The following is a 17,218-nucleotide window of genomic DNA, read 5'->3' as shown; positions in this document are numbered from 1 at the left end:
GTTTTGTCTAGTCTGCTCCACTCATTTACATAGACTTAACAAGTGCTGCGTGAAAAACGCTGTGCGTATGGAGGTGCTTGCGTGTGCCCTGCGTTGTTTTCACGCACCCATTGACTTCAATGGGTGCGTGATGCGTTGAAAACGCTGAATCAACGGACATGTCGTGGCTTTTTGGCAACGGAGCAATGCTGCGCAAAAACCACGCACATGTCTGGACGGCCCCATTGACTAATATAGGTCCGGTCAACGCACGTGAAAATCACGCGCGTTGTACGCGCGTATTTTACGTTCGTCTGAATAAAGCCTGAAGTGTCGGCTGTAACATACAGCCAACACCGGCATCATATGGAGCGGGTTCACTCCGTGAGCCCGCTCCATACTTCCCCTACCCGACTTTGGCATATGGATACGTCAAATGTCGGGAAGGGGTTAAACATGTTGAGGGTGCAGATTTTGAAATGGGGTGAGTTATGAGGGGTTTCTAATCTATAGGCCCCTCAAAGTCATTTTAATACTGAAGTGGTGCCTAAACAAATATTGAAAATTAAGTGAAATATTTGAAAAACTGCTAGTAAACTTATAAGCTTTATAATGTCTAACGCAATCATGGGACAAAATATATTAGACTGAAATTTGTATTGGGTATGTCAACCGATACCCGCCCTCCAGTGATTTATCCAGTTTCAAATCATAGGTGATACATATATATATATCTCTCTGAGAAAAGAGGACACGAGACCACGCTTGTATACTCAAGATCCTTCTCTGCCGTTTATTGCCAAACTCAATTACAATAATATCATTCAAAAGGGGTGTCGGCTTAATTTCAGCCAATCATCTACAATATGAGAATAACTCTGATTCTGCCAATGAGAATATTTCAATACATTATAATTCATCACACATCAAGGTTTGCAGGTGGCCTATCTATCTCTCTTGGCAAGAATATTCCTGTAAGATGGGGGAGGCATTCCCACATGCATATTCGCCCTCCTCCCATCTCACTCCCTTTTCCTTCCTCACAAGCCTCGTATGGGAACCAAGGTCAAAGACAGCTCAACCTAGAAACATAAAAACCTGTCTTAAAGGAGTAATGACTTTCTTTTTCATTACAATAGAAACAAGTTCGGGACTCCAGACAAGATGACCGCTGCATAAAATGAAATCATTTAAACATTATTTTAATCCCTTTCACAATGTCTTAACAAAAATGTAATTATATAAAAAAAATATGCCTAGATAAAGAAGACATATAGTAAAGCTTATTTATTTTCTAATTTGTGCGGTACCATGATCCATTTTAGAAGGAGAGGAAAATGCTAATTTTTCAATTTGTTTTTTACATTTTGGATTTTTTTTATAAATTAAAACAAAACATACTGACCAGAATTTACCACTAACAAAGTACAATGTTTACGAAAAAAATAAAATTCAGAATTACCTGGATAAATAGAAGTACAGATGTAGCCATCTTTATCTTGACTCTGATAACTTGCTGCAGCGTGATATCCCACAACAAACGCCACTGAAAAGTCATTGAAGAAGTTAAGATAAGAGATCTCACCATTGTTTATTTAATGCGTTATAAGTCAAGATAAAGATGGCTACATCTGTATTCCAGAGTTATGTCAGATTTTAGAAATGGGGCCGTGTCCTGAAGGCCAAAATAGGCTTGGTTATGAAGGGATTAAAGTGCTGCCCCCTAAATTCTGCTGTCCTGGGCACATGTGCAAGGGTAACAAGTGACAATTGCAGAATTATTAATAATAACATGTTTGGGAAATCCCTTTTATGCAGGTTATCAGGATATATTCTTTCATCTACAGATGTAGCCATCTTTATCTTGACTCTGAGAACTTGCTGCAGCGTGATATCGCACAAAAAAAAGACATTAAAAATTCATTGAAAAGGTCGAGATAAAGTTTCTTACCAATGTGTATTTAATGCGTTAAAAGTCAAGATAAAGATGGCTACATCTGTACATAGGGTGAAGCTTCACTTTATATTTACTATCCCAGTATTGAATGTTTCACCTTTGCACTACAGGATAGACAACGCTTATCTGAATTCCGGGATGGGTGCAATTATTACCTTTCTTCAAGCGGAATAACTCGGCTCACCTCACCAATGGCTGTTAGTTTTATGCAATCTTCCCCCCCTCCTCCAAAACCTGTCTGACCGCTGTGCTGCTCAGACTCCAGAATTCTTGCTGACATCTCACTTTTCATACTTTATATAGAGTGTTCCAATATCCAAACACTAACAGCAAGAAACCAGGTCAAAAAAGTTCATTCAGTGCAAATATTTGTCTCCTATCTTTTAGTATCACATGCAGTGAAATATACTGACCAAATAAAAAGCTGCATTCCTCTTTCTCAGCTGTCAGGACAGTGGGAGTTCTCCATTACACGGGTTGTCCAAATTAAAAAAAAATGGCAGTTTTTTTTCCAAAAACAGTGCTACACCTGTCCACAGGTTTTGTGCGGTATTGCAGCTCAGCCATATCCACTTCAATGGAGCTGAGCTGCAATACCAGACACAACCGATGGACAAGTGTGGTGCCATTTCTGGAAGAAAACATCCACATTTTCCTAATTCTGAACAACCCCTTTAAAGGAGAGGCGGAGCATGACACACGGAGCCTCTCTTTGGTGTTCTTTGCATCCCATGTCATGCCCCGCACCCTGAGGCCTTGCACTACCGATAACACTGTGTATTAATTTGGTTTAGAGTTTTCATTTAATATAAATCGATTTTCTAAATAGAACAGCGTTACAGAATTGAATGCAAGTAATTTATTGGTTCCATTGGAGAATGTTACAATTGTAGCCGCGTTTCGGACCTAAAGTCCTTTTTCAGCCAAGACTAAGGACGCAGTAGCATCCGAAACGCGTAGGCTCCGAGGATATCACCGCCCGCTTACCCACACACTAGGACTAACTCTCTCTGGACTACTTTTTAAACTAAGAACATTAAACTTGGAAACCCGCTTCCATTTTAAACCTCACGCAGCGCTGGTCCACATCTCTCCTTTCCTTACCTTTATCGGGCTATAATGAAGCTGCTGGTTCCTCTAAAATGTTAAGCTCCAAAACCATCAGCCTGATAGTCCTGTTAGCCACAGAAATGGACTCCACAAGAGCTCTGAAGGTTCCTGTGGTATCTGGCACCAAGGTGTTAGCAGCAGATCCTTTAAGTCCTGTAAGTTGTGAGGTGCGGACTCCATGGATCAGGATCCCTAAAACATAACTTGAACTATTAAAATAAATTATAACCTGCATGCAATACAGGGGGGAAAAAAGTGTCCTGTACTGCAACACGACTGTAAATCCCCATTGGGTATGTTTCTATTGTGTTTCTATTCTTCAGTAGTTTGTTCTACAGTGGCTCTTCTGTGGGATCGGATGAGATGGACTATCCTTCACTCCCCATGTGATGAGTCTTGTTAACTCATGACCCTGTTGCCGGTTCCCCACTTGTCCTTCCTTCGACCACTTTTGGTAGGTACGAACCACTGCATACTGGGAACACCCTATAAGGCCGGCCGATTTGGAGATGCTCTGACCCAGTCGTCTAGTCATCACAATTTGGCCTTCGTCAAAGTCGCTCAGAACCTTACAATTCTCAATTTTTTCTGCTTTCATCACATCAACTTCAAAAACTAACTGATCACTTGCTGCGTAATATATACCCCCCCCCCCCACCTGGTCAGATGCCATTGCAACCAGATCATCAATGTTGTTCTCTTCACCGGTCAGTGGTTATAATGTTAAGGCCGAACGTATATTTCAACTGAAATTTTGCTCCTTCTACTGTATTTCAGAATATATAAGAAGGTTACTTAAATAGAAACGTCCTAATACAATGTTATTGGAATAGCTCCGTCCAGAGGTGTAATTGAAGTTCCTGGGCCCTGGTGTACAATCCGTAGCAGGACAGCCCAACTTTCATGTGCTATGTATAATACTAGTGTCCTCTTATGTGGCGGAGAGGCCATTGGACAACCTATGGCACCAAGGCCAAGGTGCGAGAGTCACTCTCGCTGTAAGGCCTCATGCACACGAACGTATTTTTGTCCTCCCGTAAATACTGGCGTAAATACGGGTCCTTGGTCACACGTATTCGACCCGTATTGCACCAGTATTTACAGACCCGTACCCGTAAATACGAGTCGGGTGTCACCAGTATTCCAGCCGTATTTACGGGCACGTTTTCGCTGCAAAATTGCACTGCAGTAATCGGCAGCCCGTCTCTCTATCAGTGCAGAATAGAGAGAAGGGACAGCCCTTTCCGCAGAATAAGTAAAAGAAATTCATACTTACCCGGCTGTTGTCTTGGCGACGCGTTCTTCTCTTGACATCCAGTCCGACCTCCCTGGATGGCGCGGCAGTCCATGTGACTGCTGCAGCCTGTAATTGGCCTGTGATTGGCTTCAGCGGTCACATGGGCTGAAACGTCATCCCAGGAGGCCGGACTGGAGGAAGAAGCAGGGAGTTCTGGTTAAGTATGAACGTTTTTTGTTTTTTTTTCAGGTTGATCTATATTGTGATCGGTAGTCACTGTCCAGGGTGCTGAAATAGTTACTGCCGATCGTTTAACTCTTTCAGCACCCTGGACAGTGACTATTTACTGACGTCGCCTAGCAACGCTCCCGTAATTACGGGTGCACACAAGTAGTCACCCGTAATTACGGGAGCCCCATAGACTTCTATGGGCCTGCCCGTGCCGTAATTACGGCCTGAAATAGGACATGTTCTATATTTTTCAACGGCACGGGCACCTTCCCGTAAGCATACGGGGAGGTACCCATGGCCAATAGAAGTCCATGGGTCCGTAAAAACGTGCCATAATTACGGCCCGTAATTACGGGCGTTTTTACGTTCGTGTGCATGGGGCCTAAGACTGGCCTGAGTGATGGGACGGTCCTCTTCATGGTGTCGAGATGTCTACATGCATGGTTATTCTCTATGAGAGCTAATGGGAAATAAAGAGGTAGCCAAGCTTACTCAGGTGCATGGCTTGTTACAGAACAGATATGAAAGCTCTTTTTTATTAAAGGGGTTTTCTAAAATGGCCTATCCTTAATATATTTGATCTATGGGGGTTCTGACACCCGGAACCTCTGCTGATAAGCTGAATGAAGGTGCAATGGCGCTCCAGTGAGCGGCATGCACTTGAATGGGACTGAGCTGCAGTACCAGGCACAGCCACAAAGATGTGTACAGCGCTGTGCCTGGATAAACAATGAAACAGATGCTGACTGTAGAAGGGGTTTTCCATTACTCTAACCCCTTAAGGCTACGCCCAATCTTCAGTTTTTCATTTTTGTTTTTTCCTCCCCACCTTCAAAAAGCCATAACTTTTTTTATTCTTTGTCAACATAGCCGTATGGGGGCTGTTTTTTTGCGGGACAAATTGTAATTTTTTATGGCACCATTTATTGTACCGCATAATGTACTGGGAAACTGCAAAAAAAAATATTTGTGGGGTGAAATGGACATGAAGCACCATTTTTCGGGGGGTTTTGTTTTTACGGCGTCCATCAGGCGGTAAAAACTACATGTTCACCTTATTCTATGGGTAGATACGTTTAGGGCGATACAAAAATGATATTAAAAAAAATTATTTGCTAATAAAAAAATTGTTTTGTGTCGCCACATTCTGAGAGCTATAACTTTTTTTTATTTTTAAGCCGATTGAACGATGTGAGGGCTTATTTTTTTGCGGGACGAGCTGTAGTTATTAGTAGTACCATTTTGGGGTACATGAAACTTTTAGATCACTTTGTATTCCATTTTTCTGGAGAGCTAAGGTGACCAGAAAACAGCAATTCGGGTGTTTTACATTTTTTTATGTCGTTCCCGAGCGGATTAAATAACATTATATTGTAAAAGTTGGGACTTTTACAGAAGCGGCGATACCAGTTATGTTAAATTTTATCTTTTTTTTAACATTGCTATGGTTAAAAAATGGGGAAAGGGGGGGTTTTTGAACTTTTAATACTTTTTTTTTTGAACATTAAGAAAAGCATTATTTAACTGTTTTTTACTTTTTTTTATTAGTACCCCTAGAGGACTTGAACCAGCGATCAGTGGTTCACTTGCATGTTATACTGCAATACTAATGTATCGCAGTAAATCGTTATACTGACAGTCTCCTTTGAAGACCTGGCAGAGCTTCAAAAAAGTACAAAGACGGCAGTCCTGGAGGCCTTCATTAGGCCCACGGGCAGCCATGACTACTATCGGCACCCAATCGCAGCGGGGGGGGGGGGATTTGGTGATGACACGTCTGATGGGACAACCCTTTTAACGCTTTAAAGAGGCTCTGTCACCAGATTCTCAAATCCCTATCTCCTATTGCATGTGATCGGAGCTGCAATGTAGATAACAGTAACGTTTGTTTTTTTAAAAAAACTTTCATTTTTGGCCAAGTTATGAGCTATTTTATATATATGCAAATGAGCATTGAAATGGACAACAGGGTGTGTTTTTTTGTATGTCCAACTGGGCGTGTATTGTGTTTTTAACTGAGCGTGTTTATGTGTATGACGCTGACCAATCAGTGACCAGTCAGCGTCATACACTCCTCAACATCTGCACGCTCCTCTCCTGAAATACTCTGTGCTGCTGTGAACTCTGCTCTTACCATTACGTAGCTCTCAGTCTGTTACCTCTCCTCCACTCCTGTCCTCAATAACACCTTCACATGATTGGCAAGTCACCACCCCGCACAAGATCCTACTGCACGGCTGACAGCCGTCAGCTGTATAGCTAACAGCACGGTTGTGTTGGAAGCGCGCCCTGCTGTGTCTCACTTAGCAGCGGGTGTGTTCCCCTCATCTAGCTGCTACGTTCTATCCTGACCGCCGGTGAATTCTCCGTGCGATCTTCGCAGTGCTGCTACCCCGTTTACCTACGGGAGCAGAATGCGGCTCCTGAAATACTCTGTGCTGCCTTAAACTCTGTGGACAGGTCAGGATCCTGTTTTTTTTAAATGCTGCTGGGGAACCCGCTCGATCCACTATATAAGGTTGCGCTACAGTGCTTGGGAATAAGTGACTGGGGCAGAAGAGGATGGAGGCGCAGCCTTATATAGTGGATCGAGCGGGTTCCCCAGCAGCATTTAAAAAAAACAGGATCCAGGAGCGGCCATACTGCCGACTGCAGGGAATGAGGGGAGGCCGCCATGACAGGATAGGAGGGAACAGGTGAGGAAGGGGTTAATTGTACATGCAGGGAGCGAAGGGGAGTGGATAGGAAAGGAGGAGGGAGGGGGTGTGAGTCTCAGGCTTCCCGCTGTTTTCCTCAGTACGAGGGAGACAGCGGGAGGTGAAACAACACAGGAGTAGCAGCAGCAGCAGCGTGTGTGTGTGTTGTACTTACCTGCTCATTGGAGATGGCGTCCTTTAGTGAACTTGTGGAGCGGCTTCGGGAGGCAGCTGATCGACAGGATGCCGGCTGGTTTGAGGAGCAGGTGACGAGACTTGTGGGGCTGACTGTGCCCCAGGCTGCTGGGCCCTGGCGCTCTCATCGCGCGGTGTCCAGGGAGGGGGGAGGGGCGGCTTCTTCTCTGTCATCCCCTGTAGTTCTGGACTTGAATTTAGGCAGCCCTCTGCTGCTCAGCCCTCCGGATAGTGGAGTGAGCAGGCCCGAGGTCGTTTCGCCGGGGGTGGGGCCTGCTTGCAGGTCACGGCGTGCACGACCCCCAGCTAGACTTAGCCCAGAAGAAATCCCGCGGGTACGGCGCCGCAGGGGAAGCCCCTCCAGGGTCGCTGCAGGCCGGTCCCCAGGGAGAACTGCATCCCCTAGGGGGTCCCTGCCTGGCAGAAATCCCCAGCCGCGGCGGTGCTTGGCGGTCAGGGGGGGGTTGGCTCCTGGCTTCCCCAATACCCCCCCATCTGGTGTGGTGTAGGATGCGGTGATGTCGGCAGCCCCGCCTGGTGAAGTGCCAATCAGGGGGCTGGCTGTTTCGCGATCTGAGTCCGGAAGAATGGCGAGTCCGGTGGGCTGTGGAGTGCGGTCTGAGCTGTGGATACCGCATAACGGGCAGCAGGCGGCTGACCCTATCAGCGTCAGGGCTACTATGTCCCTTCGGGACAGTCTGGTCGGGGATCTCCGTGTTCGCATTGTAGGTGCGGGCAGCGGTCGCAGACAACGGGTGACGCGGACGAAGGAGAAGTGGTTGAGGATCGGCGTGTGCAAGTTCAACCGGCTGGCGGGATCACAGCGCCTGAGCAGCCAGGTGGGTGTTCTTCTTCTTTCTCGGTCTCAATGACTTAGTGGGATGTTTGCGCGAGCTGGTCAACAGATTGGATAGGTCGCAGGCCCCGGTATCGGCGGGGGTGTCCCCGGTTGCGGTTTGGGCGGCGCCGCCGTTGGTAGGGCAGCCTCAAGATAGGGTGCAAGTGGGGGGCTCGGCGGGGGCTGTGGCTGTGTCGGTGCAGACAGATGGGGCTCAAGAGGGTGACAGGGTGCGGTTGGATGATAGAGCAAGAGGGGAGGTGTATGTCTGTTTTGAGGGCCCGTTGGGGGCGCATTTAAAACAGGAAGTTCGGGAGCGTATTTGGAAAGACGAATATGTGGAGATATTTTCCCTTCTTCCGGTGGTAAAATTTAATCTGGATAAAGGAAAGAGGGATGAGAGTAAGAAGGAAGAGGAGGAACGTCAGCGTTATCGACTCATTCCGCAAACGTTTGTGAATTGGCTGCAGGCCTTTGCGATCTTGGCTAGTGTTGTTGGGGAGAAGGCGCCGGAAAATTGTTCCGCGCTTTTCTGTTATATGGATGCTATCGGTGAGGCGCATCGGGCTTATGGCGGTATGGGTTGGCTGCGTTATGATGAGCAATTTCGGCAGCGGAAGGCGGTGCGGCCCAGCATTAGATGGGATCAGAAGGATATCGATATCGGTTAAGCCGGGACAGTCCTTTCCAGGGAGCGGAGGGTCTGCAGGGCAGGTCGGTCAGTCCGGTCAAGGTTCCGGTTCAAAACTCGGTTTCTGCTGGCAGTTTAACGACGGCCAGTGTAAATTTGGGGCAGCGTGCAAGTTCAAGCACGTGTGTTCCCATTGCAGCGGGACATCTCATGGCACGTCAAAGTGTTTGCGAAAAGGCAAGAAGGGAGGCGGAACAGGGGGTTCAGCTGGTCAAGGGGGTGACGCCGGTGAAGCTGGAAAGGATGGTCCCCTTTCTAAGTAGATATCTGGATAGGGATGGGGCGCAATTGATTGCGGATGGGTTTAGCATGGGGTTTGTAATTCCTTCTCCTCCTTATGATATTCCAGTGACTCGTCGGAATCTCCGGTCCGCTTACCAGCATGCCGGGGTGGTGACTGAAAACTTTGTAAAGAAGTGGGTTTGGGTCGCATGGCTGGGCCTTTTGTGGAACCACCTGTGTTGGATCTTGTTGTTTCCCCGTTGGGCGTGGTGCCGAAGCGTGAGCCAAACAAGTTTCGGTTGATACATCATCTTTCTTTTCCCCGGGGTGCATCGGTTAATAATGGTATTGATCCGGTGTTGTGTTCGGTGGTGTACGCGTCGTTTGATAAGGCGGTGGCGTTGGTTCGGGAAGCGGGTGCAGGTGCTCTGTTGGCAAAAACCGATATTGAGGCGGCTTTTCGGTTGCTACCGGTTCATCCCAAGAGTCAACGGTTGTTGGGCTGTGTTTGGGAGGGAAAAATTTTTGTGGATCGTTGTTTGCCGATGGGTTGTTCCCTGTCTTGCGCCTACTTTGAGGCATTTAGTACATTTTTGGAATGGGTAATTCAGGACGTCGCAGGTGAGAATTCAGTTATTCACTACCTTGATGATTTTTTGTGTGTTGGCCCAGGCAGATCGGCGGTGTGCGCCAATATTTTGTTTGCATTGCAAGGAGTCATGAAGGAGTTTGGAGTCCCGCTGGCTCCTGACAAAACGGAGGGGCCTGTTACGGTTATTCGTTTTTTGGGCATCAAAATCGACTCGGTTGTAATGGAATGCAGGCTTCCAGAGGATAAGTTGGTGGCCCTTCGTTTGGAGGTTCAGGCGTTGTTTCGGCTTAAAAAGGTCACATTACGTAGTCTGCAGTCGTTGTTAGGGAAGTTAAACTTTGCATGTCGGATCATGCCTATGGGCAGGGTGTTCAGTAGGCGTTTGGCGGCGGCGACTGCTGGTGTGGTGGCACCGCATCACTTTGTCAGATTGAGAGGGGAGCATCGGGACGACTTGGAAGTGTGGCATCGTTTTTTGGGACAGTACAACGGCCGGTCCTTGTGGATGGCTGGGGTTTTCGATTCCGTGGATCTGGACTTGTTTACAGATGCGGCTGGAGGGGGCAGTTTTGGTGCCTATTGTGGTGGCCAGTGGTGTGCTGGGGGCTGGCCGGTTAGCTGGGTGGAAAACGGTTTGACAAAAAACCTGGCCCTGCTCGAGCTGTTTCCCATCGTGGTCGCTGTGACCATTTGGGGGATAGGCTCAGGGACAAGAAAATTTGTTTTCACTGTGATAACCTGGGGGTGGTGTTGGCTATCAATAACATCTCGGCGTCCTCTCCTCCGGTGGTTCAACTGTTGCGGCATTTGGTGCTGCTTTGTTTGTCATTAAATGCTTGGGAGGTGGCGGTGCATGTGTCGGGGCTTGAAAATTGCGTTGCTGATGCCATTTCTCGCTCACAGTGGGATCGTTTTCGTCAGCTGGCGCCGGGAGCGGATCGGATCGGCATGGTGTGCCCGGATCATATTTGGGAGTTGGTTTCTCTGCGGCAGGAGCATTTATTGAGCGATCCTTGGCAAGTTCGACGTGGGCAGCATATAGGGCTGGCTGGGCTCAATGGGAGCTTTGGTTGAGAGGTTTGGGTGACGTCCGGTCAGACCGGGACAGGCTGGTGGCCTTTTTGTATTGGTTGGGGGATGCGTATGAGTCTGCTGTGTCTGTAGCTAAAGTGAATAAGTTTGTGTCCGCTGTGGCGTTTGGCTTGAGATTGCATGGCGAAAAAGACGTTACCAAGGAATTTTTGGCGATTCAAGCTTTAAAAGGTATTCGCAGGGGGAGAGGGTCGGTAGATCGGCGGCGGCCAGTTTCTTACCGAATTCTTTGCCTGTTGGGGGCGGCAGTGGATGTGGTTTGTAGTTCGGCCTTCGAAGTCCGATTGTTTCGCTTGGCTTTTTCGTTAGCCTTTTTTGGGGCTTTTAGAGTGGGTGAATTGGTGTCGCCGAGTGGGTTGCGTGCGGGGGGACTGAGTCAAGAGGATGTGGAGTTGTTTGCCGATAGAGTGGAGATATTGCTGCGCAGGTCAAAAACGGACACGGCAGGTAAGGGGACGCGGATTGTGTTATTTGCTATCAGGGGATCGGCGGTGTGTCCGGTACAGTGTATGTCTGCTTTTGGGGTACAGGTGGGGGTAATGGGGGTTCCGTTATTGCGGCATGAAGACGGGTCCTTTTTATCAAGGTTCCAATTTGGTGCAGTGTTTAAACGCTCTTTGCTGGCAATTGGGTTGCAGTCAGCTGAGTATTCTTCTCATTCGTTTCGAATTGGCGCAGCAACTGAGGCGGTGCGATGGGGGTTGGATGAGGCTGGGGTCAGGCGTATCGGGAGATGGGAGTCTAACCGTTTCCGCACTTATGTTCGGCCTCATTTGCTGTCAGACTGTTAAAAGGCTGCTGGGAGGTATGTTGTGCTGGTGGAAGATGGAGTGCGAATGGGATTTGTAAGATGTGTGTGCTTATTTCTTTCGCAGGTTCGCGTCCTTTGCTGGTGTGAATCTTGGGGCACTCCTTTGTGTACTGGGGCGCACTACGGGCGGAGGTTCGCCCGGATGGTCGTCAACTGAGGATTCCGCGGGAGGATGCTATCCTGCATTGTTGGGGTTTGCAGGAATGGTTTGGTCAAGGGTGTTACTGGAATTTCAGGTGTATACGCAGCTAGACCGGGTTCCTGAGATTTTAGTTTTGCATGTTGGGGGGAATGATTTGGTGATTTGGTGAGGGATATTAAGCATGACTTGTTGTGTTTATGGGCATTACACCCGGGCCTGATTATAGTCTGGTCGGATATTGTACCCAGAAAGACGTGGCGCTTGGCCTGATCCGTGGAGGGGCTTAATAAGGCCAGAATAAAAGTAAACAGGGCTGTGTCGGCATTTGTGGCAAGAAATGGAGGTGTGGTGGTCAGGCACAGGGACCTGGAAGCGTGGGCAGGTTGTTATTGGAGACAGGATGGGGTGCATTTGAATGAGGTGGGGATGGATTTGTGGAGTTTGGCCCTAGCAGATGGAATTGAAAGAGGGGTGTTGGTGTGGAGGAGCTCATGGCCTTGAGGTGGTCAATGTCCATGTCGCAGTGGCGGAGGGAGTCCTTGAGGTTGGTCAGTAAAACTGGTGGGGGGGGTCGCATAAGGGGTATGCGTCCCCCAAAAATATGTGGAAGGCTTCTTAGGGTGTTACCCCTTTGAAGTGCTTAATGGAAAAGCCATCTGCAAGAAGGTGCCTTCGAGCCAGGTTACGGCTGGAGGTAAAAACAAGTGGTGGTGGCAGATGGCTAATTTTTTATAAGTTGTGGTAACCTGAAGGGCTTCCCCTGGTCAATTTATAGGTGTTATTTATATTGACCCTGTTAAGGGTTTGGTATGTGTATTCTGGTAGAATTCCAATGTTTGGGAATCCTAGGTTATTTAAAGTTTTGGTTATAAAATTTATAATTTTATAAAATTTATAATAAACGGCTGCTGTGGCCATTAAAATCCAACCTTGGTGTCTTGTGTTATTATTCTTAAAAGGAATGTGTTGCCAGCAAAACATGTTTTTTTTTTTTAATTAAACATTTAGTGTGTAGGTGATTAAACATTGTTCAAATTTTTTTTATTTTTTTCACGAGTCAGGAAATATTATAAATTAGATTCTAATTTATAATATTTCCCATTGCTGGTCACTAGATGGAGCTATTCCCAAAATTGCAGCATTGCATGTGGTAAAGCAACCACATTGCTTTTTGCTGCAAAATTGGGAAAAAAGCACTCGCTCTAGTGAGCTCTGAGAATCCCCCCCTCCTTTATCCTGGCTAGTGCCGGGATAAACGAGGGGATTGAACGGTCTAACTTCCTACACTGTGTGTCGCCATTTTTTGAGCTAACACACAGTGTAGTAGGTTTACATACAGTAGTAAACACACACAAACACGAACATACATAGAAATCTCTTACCTGCTCCTGCCGCCGCGGCTCCCTCCGGCCCGTCCGCTCCGTCTGCTGCCGCTGGTCCAAGTGCACAAGTCCGGAAGCCGCGACCGGAAGTAGTAATCTTACTGTCCGGCCGCGACTTCCGGTCCACAGGAAAATGGCGCCGGACGGCGCGCATTTCAAATTGGACTGTGTGGGAGCGGCGCATGCGCAGTTCCCACACAGACGGCGTACACAGAAGTGGATGGGACGGGACCCGTTCGCAGTCCCTATGGGACTGTGGCTGCCGTATTCCATGTCTGTATGTGTCGTTAATCGACACATACAGAAATGGAAAAAAAAATGGCAGCCCCCATAGGGAAGAAAAAGTGAAAAAATAGAAAAAAGTAACACACAAACACACAAATAAATAAAAACGTTTTTAATAAAACACTAACATTAAGCTGACATGAATTTTTTTTTTGTGGTGACACTGTTCCTTTAAGGGGTAAGGAATAATTACTGATCACTCGACTCTACTTATCCAAGTCATGACCTGTCCACAGAGTTTAAGGCAGCACAGAGTATTTCAGGAGCCGCGTTCTGCTCCCGTAGGTAAACGGGGTAGCAGCACTGCGAAGACCGCACGGAGAATTCACCGGCGGTCAGGATAGAACGTAGCAGCTAGATGAGGGGAACACACCCGCTGCTAAGTGAGACACAGCAGGGCGCGCTTCCAACACAACCGTGCTGTTAGCTATACAGCTGACGGCTGTCAGCCGTGCAGTAGGATCTTGTGCGGGGTGGTGACTTGCCAATCATGTGAAGGTGTTATTGAGGACAGGAGTGGAGGAGAGGTAACAGACTGAGAGCTACGTAATGGTAAGAGCAGAGTTCACAGCAGCACAGAATATTTCAGGAGAGGAGCGTGCAGATGTTGAGGAGTGTATGACGCTCAAGTGTTCTTGAAGAAATTGGAAGAGTTTACAGAGGGCGTCTTAATTGTGGGTGGAGATCTTAATCTGACCTTTGATCCTAGGCTTGATACCTCCTCGGGCAGGTATGCTGTTCCTAAATCACAATTGGGGGCACTAAAGGCTATGATGCATCCCATGCAATTGATTGACGTGTGCACCCTCAGGTAAGAGAGTATACTTACTTTTCCCCTTTGCATAACATGTACAGTCGGATAGACGCTTTTTTGATTAGTCACCATTTGCTTACCTGGCATCCTCTTACTAATGTGGGCCCCATGATCTGGTCAGATCATGCCCCAGTGTTCCTGACCCTTACGTTTCCTGACTCGGTACCGAATTTTCAGTTTTGGAAACTTAATGATAATCTATTGAAGGATACAGTATGTGTGTCGGCTCTCAAGGACGCTCTTGATGGGTTTATTGCAGTACATGAACATGACCCTACCTCCTTACCACTCCAGTGGGAGGCGCTGAAATGTGTCATTAGAGGAGTCCTAATACAGCACGGGGCACGTTTGAAGCGAGAGAAAGGGGTTTCTATTGCACGTCTCCTGACTCAGATTAGGGAGTTGGAATCATGTCATAAACGAATTCCATCTTCACAGGTTTTTGCGGATCTTACCACAGCAAGGGAGTCCTTGCGATCTCTTATAGATCAATCCCACGCCCGGTTTAGAGATCGGATGAGAAAACACTCATATGAATTTGCGGACAAGTGCGGTAGATCTTTAGCGCGGATGTTACATCCCCGAACGCAAGCGTCCTACATCCCTAAAATACTATCTTCTTCGGGGGGCGAAGTTCATGACCCGGTGGGTATTATGGAGTGCTTTAGACAGTATTACTCGACATTATATAACATCAAGGGTCAATTTCACGACATGCAGGCTGAGGCGTTGCGTGACAAAATAGATCGTTATGTAAATAGTACGGCATTACCGTCTTTGGAGGAGGGGGAGGCTTCGGGACTCGAGGAAGATTTTGTGGAATCAGAAGTGGAACATGTTATTAGGGAATCACCCTTGGGCAAGAGTCCAGGGCCTGATGGGTTTAACAACAAATTTTATAAAACATTTAAAGCTCAACTGGTTCCCTTTTTGACGAAAGTCTTTAACTCCGTGTCTTCCTTGTGTCCCTTTGCGCCCCAGTCCCTCGAGGCTCACATTACTCTGTTACCAAAGCCTGGCAAGGACCCAACCTCTTGCGCTAACTTCAGACCCATTATACTAATTAATGTAGATGTAAAATTTTTCGCGAAGTTGCTTGCATCTCGCTTGTCACCGTTGTTACCTGGCTTGATACGGGATGATCAGGTGGGGTTTGTATGTGGTCGGGAGGCACGGGATAACACCAACAAAACTCTCCTTTTAACTTCATTTTGCCAATCCCGTAAGATACCGATGTGCTTGCTGTCGGTAGATGCCGAGAAGGCTTTTGGCAGAGTGCATTGGGTGTTCCTCCGCGGTGCCCTAGCACAGGTGGGCCTTGGCACTACTATGGTGGATAGGATAATGGCATTATACCATAGGCCTACGGCTCGGGTTCGTCTTAATGGACTCCTATCTGATTCCTTGTCTATTGCTAATGGCACGAGACAGGGGTGCCCACTATCGCCTCTATTGTATGTTCTGGTTATGGAACACCTGGCAGTGGCACTGCGGAGCAACCCTGATGTTAATGGTGTACGGGTTGGATCACAGCATCATAAATTAGCGCTTTATGCAGACGATCTCCTGGTATTTATAACAACTCCCATGATTTCTTTGCCATCTTTGACTGAGGAATTTGAGCGTTTCGGTCATCTAAGCAATTTTAAAGTTAATTACTCCAAATCGGAGGCATTGAATATATCTCTGGATGCTTCTCTGGCTGCCCATCTCGCTCGGGTTTTCCCATTCAAATGGCAATCTACATCCTTAAAATACTTGGGGGTGCATGTGCCCACGCAACAGACAGATTTGTTTGCGTTGAACTACACACCTATTCTTCAACGTACTTTGAAGGAATTGGCAGAATATGGAGGGAACCGCATGTCCTGGTTTGGGCGAATTAATGCGGTCAAAATGGATATTTTGCCCAAATTCCTATACCTTTTCCAGACCGTCCCTATTGTAGTACCAGCGGGTTTTTTCAAGACCTTACATAGGGCCATAACCAAATTTGTGTGGGGATCCTCTAAGCCTCGCATTCGTTTTGCTGTCCTTAGTCGCCCAAAAATAGACGGGGGCGCGGGTCTTCCAGACTTTAAAAGATACCATCAAGCCGCACTGATTATGAGGGTAGTAGATTGGTTCCGCTCGGAAACAGGTAAGCAATGGGTGCGTATCGAAAGAGATATGTCTCCTCTTGCATTGTCCTCTCTGCCGTGGTTGACTGTCCTACAGCGCCATAGACTATCTCTGCCTTTCCTCACACGTCAGTTTCTTGTGGTCTGGGAGCGGATCATGGGTGCTGCGGGCCTGGTGAATCGGCCGGGTCCTATGACTCCTCTTTTCGACAACCCCTCGTTCCCTCCGGCGGTGGGTGTTGATACATTCCTCTGCTGGGAGAGAAGAGAGGGTGGATATTTGTCTGAGACCCTTGCTCCTGAAGGTGCCATGTTATCAATGAATGCAGTCTCTGAGGCTTGCCCGGGGAGGAGATCAACCTGGTGGTCATACTTACAGTTGCGTTCTTATCTCTCTTCTATGGGGGACTGTCTGGTGTTATTACAGGATAAGACTCCTTTGGAAAAGTATTTATCTTTACCAACTGCCCCTTCACATGTATTGTCCTATTTGCATGGGGTTCTTCTGCCCAGCTGTTCTTTTTCTCAGCTGTCTTTCACCAATGCATGGGACGAAGAGTTGGGGGTTCAACATACTGAAGAGGAATGGGGTACTGCCTTCTTGTTAGCTCATAAACTGCCAATGTCGTGTTTTGCTCAGGAAAAAAACTACAAAATACTCACTAGGTGGTATCGTTGCTCTGCTTTATTGCATAAGATATTTCCTGATGTGTCTGCGGATTGTTGGAGGTGTGGGGAAGCTCCTGGAACCATGTTGCATATTTGGTGGGACTGTCCCAGGATACTTACCTTTTGGGGGAAGATTTTTGACTTGGGCAAGAAGC

The sequence above is a fragment of the Rhinoderma darwinii genome, chromosome 4, assembly GCF_050947455.1.
Source record: "Rhinoderma darwinii isolate aRhiDar2 chromosome 4, aRhiDar2.hap1, whole genome shotgun sequence".
NCBI lineage: Eukaryota > Metazoa > Chordata > Amphibia > Anura > Rhinodermatidae > Rhinoderma > Rhinoderma darwinii.
This window is presented reverse-complemented; position numbering follows the sequence as displayed.